Source organism: Sinohyriopsis cumingii, chromosome 14 (genome assembly GCF_028554795.1).
Source record: "Sinohyriopsis cumingii isolate HCF-2022 chromosome 14, ASM2855479v2, whole genome shotgun sequence".
Classification (NCBI taxonomy): Eukaryota; Metazoa; Mollusca; class Bivalvia; order Unionida; family Unionidae; genus Sinohyriopsis; species Sinohyriopsis cumingii.
This window is the reverse complement of record NC_142974.1, coordinates 8,871,179-8,896,601: the sequence shown is the minus strand read 5'-3', so window position 1 is coordinate 8,896,601 and position 25,423 is coordinate 8,871,179. Positions and strand designations below refer to the sequence as shown.

Sequence of the window (25,423 nt, the reverse complement as noted above, 5' to 3'; positions counted from 1 at the left end):
CACTTTTTGTATAAAACATGTTCAGCTAACGCTTCAGAGTTTGTAAATAAAGCGTAAGTTCCGTTGGTTTCCAGACACAATTCTCACTCTAAGCTGGATATATCTAGATAGTTATGTTTGGGCTAAAAATCAGAGTGCAAAGTATTGCATCAGGCATATTAGCTTGATAAATTAAATGACGTTGTGTAGATCGTAATCTGTCTGATATTGACAAGAACAATATACTTTAATTGTCATTGTTTAAAAACAATTCTAACAAATGAATGTAACCTTATCATCTTTACACGTATAACCCAACACACTACGGTTAACGTTCATGCCAATTACATCCAGAGAACTGTACGTGTGCATGCATGAATGTATGTAATTGACTATATAATTACGTATAATCAGGAAACACTAATGTAAATGTAATCTTCCAATCATTCGATATGCGGATGTTCCACTGATTTATATCAAATTACACTGTAATATCCCCAGGTAGTACAGGTGTTCAAGCAGCATGGTGCCCGTGGAGTAGAAAACATTGATTCGTGACCAAACTGCTGAGACTCATTTGGGAATGAATTGCAATAAATGTGACAGTCACAGATATATTTGATTTTTTTGTGAAGTTTTACTGCAATGTATACAGTCAATAACGCCCTTTCACAATATAACATAAACATCGGTATTTGATGATTGACTGTTTGACTTTATTTCTTCTTCAACAGAGATTAAAGCATGAAAATCAGTTTCACAGTGGTACAAGAACGTGTAAAACACAGAAGCAAAGTGAAAAACAAAAAGAAGCAAAATACTACGTCAACTAAGGCATTTGCAAAACGAAATTTCTTAAACTAAATATTGTCATATAGTTTTGTCTACAGAAATATCATAATTAAATATATTTAGCTTAATATGATACTGGCCTTTTTGAACATTTGTCTGACGCTCTTCATCATAAAAAAATGTAAGTAAATCTTGGATCTATAATTACGTGATTGACAGTAACTTTGAAACAGTAAATCAATGATTGGTATTGATGGATAGGACTATGTTTGAGATTATTGCGATAAGTATTCCTCCTGAGTGCGATTGATACGTCTAAGCAATTATACGAAACTATCTTGACACACTGAAGAACCACAAATGGAAAAATGATTCAAATGGCAATAATAGGTCCTTTCTGTATTAAATGACATGACTGACCGTATGTTTGTATGTATCTCTATAAGCATGTATCTATGTATATCTTTCCCTTAGTGTGTGTATTTAAAAACGTATATACACGTGTAAGTATATTTTATGTCTGCTTCATTGGCTTAATGAATGCCTTTATTTCCCATCAAACAGTGGTTTGTCAAATTTAGGTAAACAATTATATAGTTAGTGACATTAGCCCTATCTTATTCCACATTATCGAAATTTTAATTAACTGAAACATCGATATCACTGTTATGTTTGTTAAATTTCGTGCAAATGTATTTCGTACATTCTGATCCGCTAAACGTGTTAATGCTGTTCTAGTTTTACTAACTGCCGCCATTTCTGACGAGGAATCGACATGGTTTGAACAAATCCGAAATACCTTATATTTTCTATAAATAGTCGGTGTTGAGATGTTGTTTCAATGCTTCTTTTACTTTTAGCAACGGTAACCATATCAGTTAAATGATCGATACACTGAGAGGTTTTAATATACGGTTTGATAAAATAAAATGGGTGAATATTATACTTTTATTACAAAAGGAACAAGACCTCACATAACGAAGAAGTAATCTCAAAGAGTAACTCTAACAGAACCAGGAATATATCACTGCACAGCTTCCTTATTTACCTAGGGTTCAATTTCAACACTATTTTCTCCATTATGTAGCGAGCGTTTACAATAGCGTGTAATGTCAGAAAGACATGGATAAAATAAATCAATGTACATAACAAGAGAAATTATATTTTGTCCTGACTGCTAGCGTCTTTGAAACATCAATACAACAGTAGTGTCTTATAATTAACAACAATATACAGTGAATATTCTTCCATCGGTCTATTGTGGTGACGTCACAAATGCTCACAATTATGAAAGCTGAATATTGGTATCCGTAACTGTTTCTTAACTGCTTGGTGATCTAAAGTTCCATCCATGGTTCATGAAAGCACAAAATAGCATCGCGCAATAACGACCCTTGTTTTCTCATATGGTCTGAAAAATAAAATAGTTCATGTTTTAATGATGATAATATATCGGATATACCTCTAGCCTAGCAGGAACTAATGCGTCGCCAAACAACAAAACTTAACTCTAGTGACCCGCCCAATTAATACATTTTCTGAGGAATGTTTGTGCCGCCACTGGGAATATTGCATCTTAACAATTGTCGGAGATGCTTATGAGGGCTAAACAAACAAACAACGATGACCTAATACAATATTTAAAGAAGTTAAATGGTGATAGGATACCATTTATTGGTGAGACAACCCTAAAGCAGGTAAAGCATCGGGACAAAGTGGCCCATCGTGGAATCGTCGGACGCACTAAAGTTAATCCTCCCCAACAAACATGTAGTAGCCAACCAGAGACCAAGAAAGCACAAGGACATCCTAGTCAGGGCGATGCTAACACCCATCACTAATCAAGACCAAAATAGTCAATCCGGCCCCTTGTGGCGATAAAACTTGCAAAACCTGTCAACATATGATAGAGATCAGGACTTCTTCCAGCACAGTGACTAGAGAAAAATTAAACATACATGATTCAGTCAAAACGTACAACACAGAGAATGTGATTTGTCTCATCACATGTAAGATCTGCAGCCTTCAGTATGTCGGAGAAACTGAAAAGCTACACAAAAGATCAACCTTCAAAGATCTGACTGGATTACTAAGAAACTGTAGAGAAGCCTGGTCGCAGAACACATGTCTTCCCCATGCCACGCTTTTAGCGATATAACACTTATTACAATTGCCCACAACCTGAACTGCGGAAGCAGGAAAGAAAAGGAATTTTACTGGATACGCCGCTGAAGAACATTGAAACCAAGCGGTTTAAACCAAGAAGACTAGAAAAAGGCAACCATGCACAAAAAAAATTGTCTTTTGCAGCCGACACATTTTCTATTAAATATTTAAATAATTTTTTTTAATAACCTATGACTATTATAACAATTAGATATTCGTGACATAAATTGCTCTTTCATAAATTTACATCAAATAACAAATTTCGTTATGGCTCATCACTTTCCAGGACAATACAAATATTTTTCAGTACCATTAACAAGCTGAAATAAACTAGTTGAAACATAATAAAGATAAAAGGTTTTATTCCTGTAGAAACAGCAATGTAAAGTTTCCCAAACATAACCGTTTTTCTGTTTTAAACGTTTGTCCTGTCCATGTTTTGTACTTGCCTTTGAAAAAGATTCATTAAAGAGTCTACAGCGCTCAGGCAACTTAGATACTAGTTTCTCACTGTTCGGTGTCAGGTTATTGCATTTAACTTAGTCAGTCCCTGATACACGTGATCCCTTGCTGGATCCAATGCACTTGAAAGGATTGTTTATTCACCATATGATTTGTATTCTTTATATATATATATATATACATATATATATATATATATATATATATATATATATATATATATATATATATATATATAGATATGGTCAGCAAATCTATGCACTACAATACACTGTTACTGGAACATTTCTTACGGGGTCTAAAAACATAGGCTTATCGTCTTATGTATATCCTTTTCGACATGGATTTCGAATTCTGAAATATATGTCAATGAGAATTTAAAAAGACCATTAAAACAATATTAAATATGTCCATTAATTAAAATATGTAATTACATACCCAAATCTTAATTGCAAGTACTGTATATGAGAACTCCAGTTAAATAGTGATATGGCCAAATAGAGGAGATTATTCAAACGGTGGCATCATGCTACACATACTATTACCACCACTGTATTTCTGTAATTTGAGTCACTAGAAGTGACAGTATAAAGATTTGGATACATTTGAGACACGAAAAAATTTCGTTTTCAAACCCAGACTTTTACTACTACAAATAATATAAATAATATTACTATCTTTCGGAAATATGTTAATGATGTTATCATAAACACAGACTTACGGATTCGATATTTAATTTCCAAGCCAGGGCCAAGGCATCGAGGCCAGAACGTGGTAACGATGGATGATCTCCGTAACGTGCTTCTCCTGAGAAGCATATCCAGCGACTAGTCCACTACGTTCTATTGTATTACACTGTCTCACGGGATTGGTTGCGCAGTTCTCCATGACAAAAACAGAGTTCCACGAACGAGTGTAAGTTGTACAAGCGAATGAGGACCTTGACCTACAAAAGACAACGTATTGAAATATAATAAAGAAATGCACATTGATTGTTACTTACACCATTAGGTTCGTGTGATCGTTTCTTGTGAAACAAGAAATATATTTTGTGCTCCCTATCTGTCACAGTATAAGATCTTCTAATTCGGATCATCATCATTCCTTTGATATAACCATAGTAATATAAACTTGTTTTGACTATTATTCCTGCTAAATTTCTTTTGCTCAATAAATGCAGAAAATATATATGTGGTCTTACCTTGTTGTCGGCAGCACAAAATAGTCTATCCTTTGAGAGGAAGGATCTGCTGTAAATTACATGCAAAGCATGTCCTTATATACACACGGACTGTCATTCTATATCCTGGCATATTATATATTCTACATCCTGGTATATTCCTACGCATCTCCAACGGTGTACGTCATAGCATTGTTCAGCAAAATAATCTCGCCTTTTGTATTAACACTTACCTGTAATGCATGGGTTGAAGTTCAAGTAGAACTTTAAGATATCTACGTAGGTTAGTCGACAATGAATACCTAAAGTACACTGACATCAATTCGTACGTAGGCATTCGCTCAGTTATAATAACAAGGTGTGTTTACTTTGGCGGCAGTATTATCTAAATGCAAAAACTTTCTTATATGCCACTGCACGTGGAGTGATAATTTGACAGCACATTTACATCAACCTCTCTTTGTTGATATTGCAGGAAAAGCATGAATATGTTTCAGTTTCAAATGTCGCATAATAACAATCCACTATTCATTTTGTCATCGTAAAATGTTGCAGCAACTTTTTTTAATGATTTCGAATGCTACTAAAACCCATAACAAGGTCATCAAAATGTAAAATGATTTAAAATTCATGAACTGATATCTTAAAAGTATACAGTAAGTAAATGGTGGAAAATTCATTACTTTATATTGTATATAGGAATAATACTCTATTGTATTACACTGTTTCATGGGATTTGTTGCGCAGTTCTCCATCAATAAAAACAGAGTTCCACGAACGAGTGTAAGTTGTACAAGCGAATGAAGACCTTGACCTACAAAAGACAACGTATTGAAATATAATAAAGAAATACACATTGACTGTTACTTAAACCATTAGGTTCGCGTTATCGTTTCTTGTGAAACAAGAAATGTATTTTGTGCTCCCTATCTGTCACAGTATAAGATCTTCTAATTCGGATCATCATCATTCCTTTGATATAACCATGGTAATAGAAACTTGTTTTGACTAGTATTCCTGCTGAATTTCTTTTGCTCAATAAATGCAGAAAATATATATGTGGTCTTACCTTGCTGTCGGCAGCACAAAATAGTCTATCCTTTGAGAGGAGGGATCTGCTGTAAATTACATGCAAAGCATGTCCTTATATATACACGGACTGTCATTCTATATCCTGGCATATTATATATTCTACATCCTGGTACATTCATACGCATCTCCAACGGTGTACGTCATAGCATCGCTCAGCAAAATGTGAGGGCTATTGAAGACGTGCAGTCGAAAAGAGAAAAATTTGGTATCACCGATGGAAAAGTGACTATTCATATGGCATTTGTTGTACTTTCATGGGAAGAAGACGATGACTGCACTTGATCTGCTTACCGTTAAGTGTACCTAGCACGATGGACATAACAGCAGATTTACAAATGAAAGGGAGTACGTGATGGGAAATATCTATGCTGGGACACAAGTGGTAGCTGACCAGATTTTAAACAACGTGTGTGACGGATAGAGAGAGAAGCATGAACTTTGTCCTATTTGATTGGTTGTTACTTGTTTTGTTTTAGCTTTTTCATATAAATGAACACTAAATGTAAATACGTTGCATAGGAAGTGATTTTAGAAAGGAGTGATTTTTAATTTTAAACAGTAGTTTACTAGAACCAAGAACTAAATTACTCGTAAATAGGTTTGTTTCATGTGCAAATGTTTATGTATTAAATGGATAGTGCTTAGACCAAAACACAGGCCAGAGAGAGCATGTTTATACTTGAATAAATGTTTTGAACCCATACAACAGACTTTTCTTTTTCGAGTCTCTATTCTATCGTGAGTCTTTCTTTAGAACATTTCTGTCTTCTTTTCTGTGTGTTTGGATGTGTATTTGTTTGTTTCTGTATGTCTATGTTTGTCCCTATCAACCCTTTGTCCCTACAAATACATTTCACCCTATAAAACGTTTCGACCCTATAAACACATGACGTCACCAATGTTCAATTCCCATTGATCTCCAGGCGACATTCCCATGTTAAATTCCCATTGTCGCCAAAGTACAAACCCCCTATTTTAACGTTAAAGTCCCATTGTCGCTAAAGTGCCCCACTTAACTACTGACAATTGCCTCGCTAGGATGTCTACATTAAGAGGTTAGTGTTAGGATTCGTCGGCCTGGTGTCAGGGTAATGTGACTGGGTGGGACATGATGCAACATTTCTGCAGCATGATGCCCCAGTGCTAGACATCACTATAAACTGCCACACTGCAGACATCGTAGTAATATGACTAAAAATTTTTTATAGGTATGTTAAACATCCAAATCTCATACACACTTAAATATGTGTATCGGTAAATCGAATACATTATCCAAACAATGAAATCTTACTACTACTACTACTACTGCTATAATCTGAGTCACATCATGTGTTAGAATTAAGTAAGCTGGGTATAACTAAGTCACGAGAAAAATAGTTTTCGACCTAAAAGTTAGACTAATACAAAATAATATTAATATTAAGTCATTAACGTAATAGTAAATACCGATTTAGTGACCTGATATATAATTTCCAAACCAGGGCCAATGCATCTTGGCCACGACATGGTAATCATGGCCAATGCATCTTGGCCACGACATGGTAATCATGGTCAATGCATCTTGGCCACACATGGTTATCATGGCCAATGCATCTTGGCCTCGACATGGGAATCATGGTCAATGCATCTTGGCCACGACATGGTAATCAAGGTCAATGATCTTGGCCACGACATGGTAATCATGGTCAATGCATCTTGGCCACGACATGGTAATCATGGTCAATGATCTTGGCCACGACATGGTAATCATGGCCAATGATTTTGGCCACGACATGGTAATCATGGTCAATGCATCTTGGCCACGACATGGTAATCATGGCCAATGATCTTGGCCACGACATGGTAATCATGGTCAATGCATCTTGGCCACGACATGGTAATCATGGCCAATGATCTTGGCCACGACATGGTAATCATGGTCAATGCATCTTGGCCACGACATGGTAATGATGACTAATGCATCCTGGCCACGATGAGGTAATCATGGTGATACTTTTCACTGCGAACTTCTTGTCCATCCGCAACATATTCATCACAGGCTCCATTCGAGTCTAATGCATTCAAGTGCTTCAGATAATCGGTTGCGCAGGTCTCCATGAAGAAAACATAGTTCCACCACGTTGTACAAGCTCTATCAACTATGGGGAACTTGAGCTACAAAAGACATCATACTACTGTATGAAACAGAATTCTAATCCATTAGCTTTCGTATTTTATCTTTTGTAGATGGCAAAATAGCGACATGGAGTTGATGTTACTTATTATATAAAAATGAATATATTGATTACATAACACAGAGTATCTTAGCCATCATCCAGTGTGTCAAACAAATTACTCTTAATTCGTTTTTGAAGTTACGGTATTTTTTTTATCTTGTTTCCTTTTCTCTATAATCAGCTGTATATGATATATATATATATATATATATATATATATATATATATATATATATATATATATATATATATATATATATTATAGCATAGGAATTGTCGTGCACAGTGCGAAACGTAATATTTTATTTGTGTTAACGGTTCAAATAATTCATTTATTCAAACGTAAATAGATGACTTGCTTGAAACGTGACAGTTAAAGTCTAAAAATTAATTAGATAAAGATACCTCGCAGTTAAATGGACGGTAGGAAGGAGAACCTGAATTCAGAAGGTGATTGAGGGAGAGTACAGTGTAAAAGAGGCAAAGACAGAAAATGAGAGAAGAAACCCAACAAAAATATCTAACAAGTGTGCTTATTCAGTTCTTTGAAAATAAATTTATTATCTAGATTTGTATGCACAAATGTATAATCTTATTTTTGCAACTGAATATTAACAATGCCTTACATCGTCAGATAAAATTGTATATCTTTGAAAGGAAACAAATATTTTTCTTCATTATTTTGAATGGAAGTCTACCTACTAGAAGCATGAGTATTTTAAAGTTCCATTTTAACGATTTCTCAAAGTCCATTACACTCTCTCCAGCTTTAATTTAAATGTTTCTTAGCTGGCATTATACACAACCCACATATCTTAATTCTTGTTCAATGTTGCGCAGTTACGTGTCACGACGCGTTAACTTTACTGTTTTATCTGCCACATGTTTAAACAGATCAAAACACGCACACAGCTGTCCATGCAAGAAAACATGACCAAGTGTACTTCAAAATATGTACCGTAAAGACTGTTTATTCGGTTACACAGTTTACGTCATCATTTTTGAAGTATGTACTTTCTATGCGGAATTTGATTTTTATTACCTTATAAAAGACAAATGTTAGATCCAAAATCTGATCTTTATATCAAAACAAAGAACATTAAACTATCACTGATTGCCTGATGTTATTTCCACTTCAAAGAGAAAATGCATAGAGTTCATCAAAATCAGAAAAAGATACAAGATCTTGAAACACAAAAAGTGACATATTGAAACACAAAAGGAGCTAGAGGCTGCGTCAACTAAAGACATTTTAAAATGAAACCTCTCAAAGTACATGCAGTCACATAAATATGTCTGCGGACATATCAGAACAAAATGTCATTTAACTTAGTATGCCACTGACCGTCCTTCACCATTTGCTTCATAACTCTAATCATGGAAAGAATATAAGTACAAAATCAGTAAGCAGAATTTGAGTTTATTTTGAAATAGTAAATCCAATCGTTGTGATTATTGCTATAATTATTCATAAGTTATACAATTATAATTAACTAGCATGACTTTATAAAATATCGAGAATTGAAAAATGTATACAAATGGTTCCAATTTGTGTCTTTCTTGCTACAAAACAAATAAATTCACGTATGTGTGTATGTATGTTACACGTATGTACCCATGTGCATCTGTGTGCGTGTGTGTGTGCATCTATGAGTGCATGCATGCATGTATGTATGCATGTATGGATGCATGTATGTGTGTGTATATATGTATGTATGTATGCACGGATGTATGCATGCGTGTGTGTGTATATATGTATGTATACATGGATGTATGCTTGCATGCATGTATGTATGTATGTATGTATGTAGGTAGGTAGGTAGGTAGGTAGGTAGGTAGGTAGGTAGGTATGTATGTATGTATGTATGTATGTGTATGTATGTATGTATGTAAATATGTATGTATGTATGTATGGATGGATGGATGGATGCATGCATGCATATGTATGTATGTATGTATGTATGTACGTATGTATGTATGTATGTATGTATGCACAATAGCATAAGTTCAAACTAGCCGAAAACTTTCAACGTCGGCGTTATTCTTCTAGATTTGAAACAAATCTAATGTTTCGCTGTTCATGTTTAGTACCATGAAGCATTTTAAACGATAGATCGACAAGATTTTCATTAAACATAGAGACCTTAGACTTTATATAAATATTTAGATTTGAGAAGTAGATTGTGTGCTGTTCTAGTTTTAGTAACAGCTAGTATATTAGAGTACTGTTTGCCATTCTTTGAGATTCCAAAGCGCAGTTTCATAAAAGCGATTGCTTGAAGATTATTTCGTGCAGGAATAATAATTATCACAATGTGGTCGAAACCTTTATTACACAAAGAACCAATGATTCACAAAAAAAAAATAAATTAGGCCAATGTTAAAGCCTGCCTGCGTGCCTGCGTGCGTACGCACGTACGTACATACATACATACATATGCATGCATGCATGCATGAATGCATGCATCCATCCATACATACAGACATATTTACATACATACATTTACATACATACATACGTGACAGAAGCCCTACCTTATCACTTCACTGTTTCGTCATTTGCACCAGTTAAAAAAAATGTTTCTCACGAGATTTAAATTATGAGATTATATGCCAATTATTAATGGATCTGATAAAACATATGATTGTGCAAACAGTTTTATCGAAGAATTGCAAATATATCAGAGGCTGCAAATTGGTCCAGCGATTCTTCAAATGTACGAAATGTCAATTAGGAACTGACAATGAGTGATGTAACAAAGACAAAATGCCATGCCATAGATTTATTGAGCTAACAAATGCAACTTTTCGTTCAGGAAAGAAGCAAAACAAATTGACGACTGAGAATGTATAGTACTCGTATACATGGGAGTTGATTAAAGGTGAAAGTCAGATAAATTCGGAAATGTTTATTTTAAGCCTCTCTTGCAGGTGGAAATAACTAACAAGTAAATGCAATGAACATTTGTCCACCGACTGCCATGTTGAGGTCATAAAAGTTTACAAAAGTAAAAACTAAATAATCGTGTCCTTGTATGTCCCGCGATTGCCTGACAGTCCCATAAGTTCCATCCTTGGTAAATTAGGCACGAAGGAACAGCATTTAACAAAGACATTCATTTTCTGATTATGTATCTATATCTGCTAATCATATGGGATCACGGTATCAATTGTATTCCATATATCTCAATCCTAATGTTTTGTGAAATAAATATACTTTCTATCCTACCTCAGTATGCATGTCATACACTGTCATAGAGAACAATGTTAGATTGTCAATTTGACAAAGGTGGCAGGGTACAGTTTCGTTAATTGACCCCTGGCAAATTTCTTAACTTAAGGCAATGGTGTGACTTTTTCAGCTACTATTGTTTACTATTTATAGATATAGATATATTTGTGAACTAGGTGTTTCGAGCTTGTGTTGTTCTTGAAATTGATGTCAGGCATATACACCTTCCATAGTTGATCTGCAGTATGTTGATAGTGAAATACCAATAGTCGGCTAGGAAGAAGAGCTATCCTCCCATAGCAGTAGACACGTGGGTTCAAGACTAGTAGAATATCTCAATAACGGCTTGGATGACAACTATTGTGAATTGTATTAAGCTATTTAGTAGACAATGTTTTTCAACATTTTCATCCAGGGAAAGGGCTTCCGTTTGCACTGTGAACACCACATGCTGTCAAGAATGGCCTTCGGATGTGAAAAATGCATGTATAAAATAGCGGTTGGGGTGCATAAACTTCTGCTATCAACTGCCATTGACGTATCTGGTCAAGTTGATAATATTCTTATGCTTTGTTTTAATATAGGTATCTAAAAATATGGACCTTCTTTGACTTCACTTGTGTATTTGATTTTTTTATGATTTTTTTATACTAGGTCGCTGATTGCGGCATTAAATTTGTACATAAAAACTGGCCCCTGCCGCCAAAGACAAAATCAGTTACTCAATTGCATTAATGAGATATAACACTGCTGGAACTAGACAGAGGAAAGAGTCATCTAGCCAAAACAGACACATTTTCATTAATGTGTACCAAATTTGAAAAAAAATCATCAAAAATACAAAATATGATCTAGATATGAATTAACATAATCTCACATGTTGCCAAGAGGCTCAACTTTTTTTAAAGCCCACCAGAAAGTATCACTCTTACATCATGCACCAATCACAGCTTGATGTGTTATTTATTTCAGAATGAGAATTTCCCTACACCTTAAGCTCCGCCTACTTGGCGTTGTACAGTTGGTACTGTTATACCATATATATATATATATATATATATATATATATATATATATATATATATATATATATATCCTAATTTTTTATCATTCAATTAATCAGAAATTAATTAACACACTGTGTCATGATCAATATTCATTTCCACAGGAACATGTTCTGAAATATAAAATGTTGCATCTGTTTTAATGCATGTATCGGTAGCGTAGCAATAAATTCTATCGATCCTGCCCTAGTAAAACTTAATTCTGCTATTCGTATTACATACATGGTTAGCACTCATATTTCATACAGCCACTTATTGGCTTCCAGGTCATTTCAATTCAGTCTATGTTTATCCAGCACTTACGAGTGTAAAATGTGGAATTTCAATATATCACTGACTATAATAATAATAATAATAATAATAATATAAACAATAATACAATTTTGTGACTCGTCTTTCTTAAAATTTCTTATTAATTTGTACTAAGACTATTATGTTTATAAGAAAGTTTTTTCTTGTTTGTATTTTGATGTGATGCATCATTTAAATATAAGTATACATATAAGTATACATCTGGCTTTTTATTCATGCAATCAGCATGTTTATGACCTTACTGTACATTACTCTAAAGGTATTCCCCATCCTCTTTACTTCACAAAATCTAACACGATCACGGAGATTAATTAATTTTAGCGATTTGAATGCTCAGTGATAACCATGCTGAATATTCTGGTAAATACTGTGTCAATCACTCCATCGGTAGAGGGCGTCTTTGTAAAGACGATAACGATATCTCACTACGCCAGAACAGCAAAAACTGCATGTTGAAGCAAATTTTATTTTAACATGACAAGATGGTTGAATTATCCTCTAAAAGTTGATATCCCATTCAATGCCAAAATCAACAATACCCGACAAGTCCCAGAGAGTGAATGAATATTATTCAGAAATATACGTTCAAATAAATGTGATCAGTAAGGTACAATATAATTATATGTAAAAGAAGAACTCGCGATTAAAATCTGTGTTCATCCCAAGGACTCCAACAGTACGGTACGCTTTTTTCTATATCAAGCAAATCTAACTCATTTTTCAAACATTGCATGATATATCCTTTTACTTGTATACTGTTATAAATTTACTGTATAATCAAAAGCAGTAAGTGGATGATTCATTATATTATTTTCTTATGGAGATACACCTTATGTGAGTATATGCCACTATTAAGTAAAAGCAAGATTTCTTACTTTCAACACAATTTTGAATCATGATTGGCTGAAGAGGTGCAACACGATTTCTGGGTCCGCAATCGCCATGAACAGTAATTACACAGTACGAATGTAACAAAAACAAGTGTTACCTCTATTACCCTGAGTACACTGTGTCATTGAGTAACGAAATATAGACATTAGTTTCTGTTTTACATGACCACCTTTCTGTACAAGAATATATTGAACTCAACATAACATTACAACTAGTACTAATGATGCAATGTAGTTTAATGCGTTTTGATTTTATTGGATTTCATCACCATCAGAATAATGAACCAGACAGGATCCGTCATTTAGATCTACGCCAACACAAACACAGACCTACGTGGCAGACGAGCTATCATCCATAAGAAAATTAGAAAAGCAATTGCGATTACAACAAGTACCATAATATTTGGCAATATTCCACCTATATCCATTTTAAACTGATACTCAAATAAATGCATATTTCCTTTTACAGTTGCTAATATTGGTACAGTTTCGTAAACCAGACTTGTCAGTAAAACAACATGCTACACTCCTCGAGTATTATTTTGCCGCGACTGCTAACTACTGGATATAGTCTTATTTATATCCCGTTTTATATTAATTTTGAACTCAACAATCAATACGTGATTAAAATATCAAAGAATCTATTCCATATTATTTAATGTTTTAATTGAATGCTATATCGGTAAACCATACTACTCACATCGTACTTTTACCCACCATACTTATAGAGGAATCATTTTTGCTTGATGAACGTAATGTACACGAGTAATGTAGTTAAATATGTATATGTCCAGAAATGTAGATTCTCCAAAACACTGGCATCTTACTCCTAACGCTATCATTACTTTTACTACTACTACAACTACTACTACTACCACTACTTCTACTACTACTCTGTTTCCGTAAATTGTATCACATGATGCAACTTTATTGTACGTTTGGTAACTTTGAAACATGAAGACATTTCATTTTGAAGTTCAGACTAGGTCTATAAAGCTGCCATTGCTACTCTTCCGTGATCTCAGTCACTGATGCAATAGTAAATACCTACTTACAACCTGATATTTAATTTCCAAGCCAGGGCTAAGTCATCGAATCCATAGCGTAGTAACGAGGAATTTTATTCTTCGCAACCTCCATTTCCGGATCAATGTACCTAGCGCATGATGCACTCGAGTCTGTTGGATGAGACTATCTCGTATACGATTTGTAGTACTCCATGAATAAAAGAGAGAGTTCCAGGTAATGTTGCAAGTTATACCAGCTTAGGAATTGATAGTTGATAATGTTCTAGGGCACAGCCCATCTGTCAAATTTCAGGGACTGAAGACAAACTTTTATATTTGAGAAAGAATTGCATAGCGATGAGTAATATACACTATTACGCAAATGTTCCTTTTCTTGTGATACAATAAACGTTTTGTATGCCCCCGTTGCTTCAAAACATGAGGCCTTAATTCCGAATATATTCAGCACCCTCTCTGTCTCTCTGGCGATTTTATTCCATTCATTCAATATAATTTGTATCCTCCACGCTTTATTCGGACTGTAAACGGTAAAAGAACCGATCCCCGTTTCTGTCCTGACAACATCCAAATGTTTTTATATATTTGAAAACCAGTATATTGTTTTATAGCATTGACAACAAAACCAATTACTTGCAAGTTTTGATAAAAGGTTGATCCCATGATGTGTGTGCTTTTGATTGTATTGAGTCTTTTATATGCGTTGGTATGGATGCACAGAATGTGAAATATTCTCCGATAGAACGTTATTATCATCAACCGAAATATTTGCTATACGAAAGGAAGGAGATTTAATTCCTTGTCAATAAATCAGATACGTAGGAAAGAAAAGTCTCTTACCTTGTTATTTTAGCACGAAATCTTCTACCCTTTGAGAGTTTGGATGTGGTGAAAATTGCCTGAAGTGCATGTCCTTTTATACGCACGAATAGTCGTTAGATCTTCTGGTGTTTTACCACGAATGTACCTCAGTGTATTACATAACGCTGTTCACCAGCACCATAATAAACTGGCTTTGTGCATTACCCATTATACGTAATACATCGTTTAAAGTAGACTGAAGTCTATACATATTTACTTATTTTCAATAAATGTATGCAGTTGATGTTGCTGCAATTAGTCAAACTTCAAATCGCTTTTCGATTTCTTCTACTGTAATAAAATTCTTCACTTCACAAATGCACTTCTAAATCAACAAGAGTTTTTAGCACACCCCATGTTTGTTAACATATCAATAACCTTGAATGCCTGTTAAACTGAAATGTTAGATAGTGACAACAATAAAAGCTTTAGTTCCTATATAAATCTTTTACAATGATATATTTTAGCGAGAGATGGTATGCTTTCAAATCTTACTGAAACCAATAAAGTGGTCTTTGCATTGAAAATTTAACATTCATTAACTTCCATGCGAGAAATATCTTGTGGTAAATGCGTGTGGTCAGAACTAGTGAATCATTCAATACTTTACATTTAGTAAAGAAATAGAGGATATTTTTGTCATACGTTAATATCTGATATATTTCATCGTGTGGTACCAAAACGCGATATGTTAACGAGCGGTGTAGCCACAAGTTAAAGTATACCGTTTTTGGTACCACAAGATAAAACATATTCGTCATTAACGTAGAAACAGAATCTTTTCCTTTTATTTTATAGCAAATCTGCTCCGAATTTGATGTTTACAAGAACAAACTCATACGTAAACTCTCTCGGCAGAACACTCACTTCCACCACATTTTCGTAATCCGCAAAATTTTTATAAGTTGATCCTACATAATGAGTCAATAAGTAGGACGATCCAGATTAATATTTCGTTGTTTTATTATGGTTCGCACATGTACATTTCGCCATCATCATGGAATCTTACTATTTGAAACTTAAATTACTTATTTCTTTTCTCCAGTTGGTGAAACGTCCGTTACTGAAATCTTTTTCGCATTCAGTCAGGAAACTATATTATACTTTGCTGCTTGATCTCTGTCTCATCTACGTATAGAGCCGTGTCCGATCTGCATTATTCCAAATGGTCGCAAGAAAGTAACTGTCGAATTTTCAATTTAATGTAAGTATTTTTCTAGAATATCTAAGCATATTTAATGATCTTTCATATGTTTATCTCCCGAGTAGATCAAAATGTAACATTTTATATCTTTTCAAGAAACCAAGTTTCTTTATTATATTTTCAGGAAAGCCTACCTAGTACATGAGTGATTACTTTTAAATTTGCTATTTGACGAATAGGCAAAGCTCACTCACCCATTTGCAGCTCTAAGTCAATACTTTTCTTACCTGGAATTCTAGAAGACCCATATCTCTTAAATCGTTTAATACTGTTGAACAGTTACGCGTAACGAGACGAACAGTCATATCACTTATTCTTTGCTCCACGAACAGTAAAACAAGTCCACGTTTTATAGTAAAATTAGCTTTATTAAGCTCGTTACTTCCCATAGAATAAGGAATGACAATCTTCTTTTTCTCTTGTTTTCTTTTACTTTTCATCTACAATAAAATACATTTAATACAACCTACATCACAATACCGTCCACATCACAGTACTTATTTCTGCATGTACATATTAATTAATCTCCCAGTACGTTGAGTAACAATGAACTTACAACCTTTAATATTTATTGTCATCCGTATAGATTTAGTGAAGTGAATAAATCTAAACGCTAACTTAAAATTACAGCTATAATTCAATCAGCGTTTAGAGCAAAATAAAACAAACAGAGATGCAGGCACATAAGGCCCAGTTAAAGATAAGCAGATTGATACCTATTAAGTGTAAAAGCTTATCTGTGTACTTTACTTCCATTGGAATATATATGAACAGTTTTCGCTTATAAATCAGAGAGCAATATACAGAGTACATAAAAACTGATATCAAACATATATAAATCTAGATACCTTACCGTGTGGAAAAAATGTCAGGATCACATTTGGTCTTTGCAACAAGATCATCAAATATTCATATAAAACTGTAACGATATTGGAAATAATAATTGCCTTATATATATATATATATATATATATATATATATATATATATATATATATATATATATATATATATACATTTGGTATTTTGGTATACACTTACATTACAATTTACTGGCAAAAATTTTGAGTGATCGCCCATATAAGGAACAAAAGCATTTTGCCCGTTACCACTTCTGTGCTGCGCAAATACATTACACAGCTTTTGAGATCACCATGTAATTAAATGCCATGTCAAGTATAAACATTTGTATTCCATCTTATTTCTTAAGCGAAACTACTCCAATATCGCCAAAATAGTTCACGAGTAGCAATTTAAAGTGATCATACATTTCGTCTTTAACAGTTGATAGCTTAAGTTAAATATAATCTAAGATCAGAAAAAGACGTACATTTTACAAAGAAAATATTACGATTGACTTAATAATAAATGCAGACAATAAAAATATTCACCTCACAGCAATCATGTCACCATCATGCATCAGAAACAGTCTATTGGACTGACTGTTTATCACCACCACTCTATTCATCCTGTATTGTTTATACTACTAATATAACTGACCAATAGGAAAGTTATATATCAATTGTCTATAATTAGAACAAAGCAAGACGAATCGTATTCACAGTATCCTAGTTGCTCAGTGTGAACAAAACAAATTGAGCAGGTTATTCTGGTTCAAGATTTCTTGTTGTTGTTGTGGGGTTTAACGCCGTTTTTCAGCACGATAGGCTATACATGGCGGCCAGTATTAATGGTGGAGGAAGAACACGGAAAACCCCGGAAAGAACCACCGACCCACGAGAAGCTACTGGCAAGCTTTCTCACATGCCCACATTGGCTGAATCTTAGACTCGAACCGCCGCAGACAGAGATGAGATGGCAGTGATCCGTAACGAAGAGCGCTTTAGACCACTCGGCCACTCGGGGCCCCTCAAGATTTCTTTCAAATCTGTGAAAAATAAAAGAGACGGTGTTTACGAAAACCTTATTGTCCGAGTGTGAGGACTGCGTTCAGTAATGACGGTGTTATATATGGAATATTTTTTAAGCGCAGAAGACTAACCATTACTACCAAACATCCACTTCTTATTTATGCATCGTGTTTATCAAATACGTAACCATGAGTATTATTTGTCCTTATCAAAGCAATATGTAATGCATATTGTCAAGTCAATAGGTCGACATGAATGTCCGACATAAGCTGTTTTGTGTATTTTAGATTGTCTAAGCCATTCACAACATGTCTTGGGTGGCGAGATTTTCTGTGCAAAAAGCAAACTTGCATCTATTGCTCATGGCGTGCTATCACTTTAAACTTTTTATCTTTGCACGACAGGGCCATTCAGTGGCTGGTCATAAGGTAGGATTTTTAGGCTAGCTCTTAGATAAACCCGCCGCGCTTGATATCTTGAAAGTAGTCCCGATATCAAAGACACTTCTTGTATAAAACATGTTCAGCTAACGCTTGAGAGTTTGTAAGTTCCGTTGGTTTCCAGAAACAATTCTCATTCTAAGCTGGATATATCTAGATAGTTATGTTTGGGCTAAAAATCAGAGTGCAAAGTATTGCATCAGGCATATTAGCTTGATAAATTAAATGACGTTGTGTAGATCCTAATCTGTCTGATATTGACAAGAACAATATACTTTAATTGTCATTGTTTAAAAACAATTCTAACAAATGAATGTAACCTTATCATCTTTACACGTATAACCCAACACACTACGGTTAACGTTCATGCCAATTACATCCAGAGAACTGTACGTGTGCATGCATGAATGTATGTAATTGACTATATAATTACGTATAATCAGGAAACACTAATGTAAATGTAATCTTCCAATCATTCGATATGCGGATGTTCCACTGATTTATATCAAATTACACTGTAATATCCCCAGGTAGTACAGGTGTTCAAGCAGCATGGTGCCCGTGGAGTAGAAAACATTGATTCGTGACCAAACTGCTGAGACTCATTTGGGAATGAATTGCAATAAATGTGACAGTCACAGATATATTTGATTTTTTTGTGAAGTTTTACTGCAATGTATACAGTCAATAACGCCCTTTCACAATATAACATAAACATCGGTATTTGATGATTGACTGTTTGACTTTATTTCTTCTTCAACAGAGATTAAAGCATGAAAATCAGTTTCACAGTAGTACAAGAACGTGTAAAACACAGAAGCAAAGTGAAAAACAAAAAGAAGCAAAATGCTACGTCAACTAAGGCATTTGCAAAACTAAATTTCTTAAACTAAATATTGTCATATAGTTTTGTCTGCAGAAATATCATAATTAAATATATTTAGCTTAATATGATACTGGCCTTCTTTGAACATTTGTCTGGCGCTCTTCATCATAAAAAATGTAAGTAAATCTTGGATCTATAATTACGTGATTGACAGTAACTTTGAAACAGTAAATCAATGATTGGTATTGATGGATAGGACTATGTTTGAGATTATTGCGATAAGTATTCCTCCTGAGTGCGATTGATACGTCTAAGCAATTATACGAAACTATCTTGACACACTGAAGAACCACAAATGGAAAAATGATTCAAATGCCAACAATAGGTCCCTTCTGTATTAAATGACATGACTGACCGTATGTTTGTATGTATCCCTATAAGCATGTATCTATGTATATATTTCCCTTAGTGTGTGTATTTAAAAACGTATATACATGTGTAAGTATATTTTATGTCTGCTTCATTGGCTTAATGAATGCCTTTATTTCTCTTCAAACAGTGGTTTGTCAAATTTAGGTAAAAAATTATATAGTTAGTGACATTAGCCCTTACTTATTCCACATTATCGAAATTTTAACTAACTGAAACATCGATATCACTGTTATGTTTGTTAAATTTCGTGCAAATGTATTTCGTACATTCTGATCCGCTAAACGTGTTAATGCTGTTCTAGTTTTACTAACTGCCGCCATTTCTGACGAGGAATCGACATGGTTTGAACAAATCCGAAATACCTTATATTTTCTATAAATAGTCGGTGTTGAGATGTTGTTTCAATGCTTCTTTTACTTTTAGCAACGGTAACCATATCAGTTAAATGATCGATACACTGAGAGGTTTTAATATACGGTTTGATAAAATAAGATGGGTGAATATTATACTTTTATTACAAAAGGAACAAGACCTCACATAACGAAGAAGTAATCTCAAAGAGTAACTCTAACAGAACCAGGAATATATCACTGCACAGCTTCCTTATTTACCTAGGGTTCAATTTCAATGAACATATTAGCTCCAACCTTTAACCTATGAGATCACATGATATTTAAAGAAGGATCCTTTAATGCATATGTTGGTGTCAAACAGCTTTATTGGTGAGTTTCAAATATATCTCAAGTTGTAGGTGTTCCTTGCGGCGATAGTGACCGACTAGTCTTACTTCGAAACAACAAATGTGCACCAGACTGTTTTGGATGAATATGTAAGGTTAGTTGATCAGATATCCTTCACATTTCGTGTATAGAATAGATTCGCATACGGATTAAAGTACTCAAATCTACATACTATTTTTAAAAAACATAAACGTTTGTTTATTCGATCAAAACATGTGTGCATAAACAGTGAAGTTAAATATGACAAATATGTAATAGGTCTTGATGGCAGAATGCTCTGAATAAACGCACTTGAAAATTGATTTTTGCTGGCAAACTCGAAATATCAATTACGAACTCACGACTTACCGACAAAGAACCAATATAAGCTCGTTCTGCCTTGCGGTCACTTGAGCTTACAAACAACTATTTCTTTTACAATAGGATACGCACTCTCAGTGATAAAAATAAGAATGACTAATGACTATGTTTCTTTACCTGGCCAAACATTTTCTGGAACGCTATTTTCTCCATTATGTAGCGAGCGTTTACAATAGCGTGTAATGTCAGAAAGACATGGATAAAATAAATCAATGTAGATAACAAGAGAAATTATATTTTGTCCTGACTGCTAGCGTCTTTGAAACATCAATACAACATTAGTGTCTTATAATTAACAACAATATACAGTGAATATTCTTCCATCGGTCTATTGTGGTGACGTCACAAATGCTCACAATTATGAAAGCTGAATATTGGTATCCGTAACTGTTTCTTAACTGCTTGGTGATCTAAAGTTCCATCCATGGTTCATGAAAGCACAAAATAGCATCGCGCAATAACGACCTTTGTTTTCTCATATGGTCTGAAAAATAAAATAGTTCATGTTTTAATGATGATAATATATCGGATATACCTCTAGCCTAGCAGGAACTAATGCGTCGCCAAACAACAAAACTTAACTCTAGTGACCCGCCCAATTAATACATTTTCTGAGGAATGTTTGTGCCGCCACTGGGAATATTGCATCTTAACAATTGTCGGAGATGCTTATGAGGGCTAAACAAACAAACAACGATGACCTAATACAATATTTAAAGAAGTTAAAGGGTGATAGGATACCATTTATTGGTGAGACAACCCTAAAGCAGGTAAAGCATCGGGACAAAGTGGCCCATCGTGGAATCGTCGGACGCACTAAAGTTAATCCTCCCCAACAAACATGTAGTAGCCAACCAGAGACCAAGAAAGCACAAGGACATCCTAGTCAGGGCGATGCTAACACCCATCACTAATCAAGACCAAAATAGTCAATCCGGCCCCTTGTGGCGATACAACTTGCAAAACCTGTCAACATATGATAGAGACCAGGACTTCTTCCAGCACAGTGACTAGAGAAAAATTAAACATACATGATTCAGTCAAAACGGACAACACAGAGAATGTGATTTGTCTCATCACATGTAAGATCTGCAGCCTTCAGTATGTCGGAGAAACTGAAAAGCTACACAAAAGATCAACCTTCAAAGATCTGACTGGATTACTAAGAAACTGTAGAGAAGCCTGGTCGCAGAACACATGTCTTCCCCATGCCACGCTTTTAGCGATATAACACTTATTACAATTGCCCACAACCTGAACTGCGGAAGCAGGAAAGAAAAGGAATTTTACTGGATACGCCGCTGAAGAACATTGAAACCAAGCGGTTTAAACCAGGAAGACTAGAAAAAGGCAACCATGCACAAAAAAAAAATGTCTTTTGCAGCCGACACATTTTCTATTAAATATTTAAATAATTTTTTTTAATAAACTATTATAACAATTAGATATCCGTGACATAAATTGCTCTTTCATAAATTTACATCAAATAACAAATTTCGTTATGGCTCATCACTTTCCAGGACAATACAAATATTTTTCAGTACCATTAACAAGCTGAAATAAACTAGCTGAAACATAATAAAGATAAAAGGTTTTATTCCTGTAGAAACAGCAATGTAAAGTTTCCCAAACATAACCGTTTTTCTGTTTTAAACGTTTGTCCTGTCCATGTTTTGTACTTGCCTTTGAAAAAGATTCATTAAAGAGTCTACAGCGCTGAGGCAACTTAGGTACTAGTTTCTCACTGTTCGGTGTCAGGTTATTGCATTTAACTTAGTCAGTCCCTGATACACGTGATCCCTTGCTGGATCCAATGCACTTGAAAGGATTGTTTATTCACCATATGATTTGTATTCTTTATATATATATATATATATATATATATATATATATATATATATATATATATATAGATATAGATATAGATATGGTCAGCAAATCTATGCACTACAATATACTGTTACTGGAGCATTTCATACGGGGTCTAAAAACTTAGGCTTATCGTCTTATGTATATCCTTTTCGACATGGATTTCGAATTCTGAAATATATGTCACTGAGAATTTAAAAAGACCATTAAAACAATATTAAATATGTCCATTAATTAAAATATGTAATTACATACCCAAATCTTAATTGCAAGTACTGTATATGAGAACTCCAGTTAAATAGTGATATGGCCAAATAGAGGAGATTATTCAAATGGTGGCATCATGCTACACATACTATTACCACCACTGTATTTCTGTAATTTGAGTCACTAGAAGTGACAGTATAAAGATTTGGATACATTTGAGACACGAAAAAATTTCGTTTTCAAACCCAGACTTTTACTACTACAAATAATATAAATAATATTACTACCCTTCGGAAATATGTTAATGATGTTATCATAAACACAGACTTACGGATTCGATATTTAATTTCCAAGCCAAGGCCAAGGCATGGAGGCCAGAACGTGGTAACGATGGATCATCTCCGTAACCTGCTTCTCCTCAGAAACATATCCAGCGAATCCTCCACTACGTTCTATTTTATTACACTGTCTCACGGGATTGGTTGCGCAGTTCTCCATGACAAAAACAGAGTTCCACGAACGAGTGTAAGTTGTACAAGCGAATGAGGACCTTGACCTACAAAAGACAACGTATTGAAATATAATAAAGAAATGCACATTGATTGTTACTTAATCCATTAGGTTCGTGTGATCGTTTCTTGTGAAACAAGAAATATATTTTGTGCTCCCTATCTGTCACAGTATAAGATCTTCTAATTCGGATCATCATCATTCCTTTGATATAACCATAGTAATATAAACATGTTTTGACTATTATTCCTGCTGAATTTCTTTTGCTCAATAAATGCAGAAAATATATATGTGGTCTTACCTTGTTGTCGGCAGCACAAAATAGTCTATCCTTTGAGAGGAAGGATCTGCTGTAAATTACATGCAAAGCATGTCCTTATATACACACGGACTGTCATTCTATATCCTGGCATATTATATATTCTACATCCTGGTATATTCCTACGCATCTCCAACGGTGTACGTCATAGCATTGTTCAGCAAAATAATCTCGCCTTTTGTATTAACACTTACCTGTAATGCATGGGTTGAAGTTCAAGTAGAACTTTAAGATATCTACGTAGGTTAGTCGACAATGAATACCTAAAGTACACTGTCATTAATTCGTACGTAGGTATTCGCTCAGTTATAATAACAAGGTGTGTTTACTTTGGCGGCAGTATTATCCAAATGCAAAAACTTTGCACTTTCTTATATGCCATTGCACGTGGAGTGATAATTTGACAGCACATTTACATCAGCCTCTCTTTGTTGATATTGCAGGAAAAGCATGAATATGTTTCAGTTTCAAATGTCGCAGAATAACAATCCACTATTCATTTTGTCATCGTAAAATGTTGTAGCAACTTTTTTTAATGATTTCGAATGCTACTAAAACCCATAACAAGGTCATCAAAATGTAAAATGATTTAAAATTCATGAACTGATATCTTAAAAGTATACAGTAAGTAAATGGTGGAAAATTCATTACTTTATATTGTATATAGGAATAATACTCTATTGTATTACACTGTTTCACGGGATTGGTTGCGCAGTTCTCCATCAATAAAAACAGAGTTCCACGAACGAGTGTACGTTGTACAAGCGAATGAAGACCTTGACCTACAAAAGACAACGTATTGAAATATAATAAAGAAATACACATTGACTGTTACTTAAACCATTAGGTTCGCGTTATCGTTTCTTGTGAAACAAGAAATATATTTTGTGCTCCCTATCTGTCACAGTATAAGATCTTCTAATTCGGATCATCATCATTCCTTTGATATAACCATGGTAATAGAAACTTGTTTTGACTAGTATTCCTGCTGAATTTCTTTTGCTCAATAAATGCAGAAAATATATATGTGGTCTTACCTTGCTGTCGGCAGCACAAAATAGTCTATCCTTTGAGAGGAGGGATCTGCTGTAAATTACATGCAAAGCATGTCCTTATATATACACGGACTGTCATTCTATATCCTGGCATATTATATATTCTACATCCTGGTACATTCATACGCATCTCCAACGGTGTACGTCATAGCATCGCTCAGCAAAATTTGAGGGCTATTGAAGACGTGCAGTCGAAAAGAGAAAAATTTGGTATCACCGATGGAAAAGTGACTATTCATATGGCATTTGTTGTACTTTCATGGGAAGAAGACGATGACTGCACTTGATCTGCTTACCGTTAAGTGTACCTAGCACGATG

At 34.4% G+C, this 25,423-nt stretch overlaps 1 long non-coding RNA gene across 2 annotated transcripts; it reads right to left on the bottom strand.

Moving 5' to 3' along the window:
* Positions 1–673: 673 nt before the first annotated feature.
* LOC149783182 (uncharacterized) lies at positions 674–25,423 on the bottom strand. 2 transcript variants are annotated; one of them, XR_016413573.1, is made up of 5 exons: positions 25,087–25,423; positions 24,032–24,831; positions 4,601–5,393; positions 4,121–4,345; positions 674–2,182 (listed from the first exon to the last, which is right to left on the bottom strand). It is a non-coding gene; the product is annotated as an uncharacterized LOC149783182 (long non-coding RNA). The 2 variants fall into 2 exon arrangements; XR_016413572.1 differs by lacking the exons at positions 24,032–24,831; positions 25,087–25,423 and adding an exon at positions 5,649–5,799.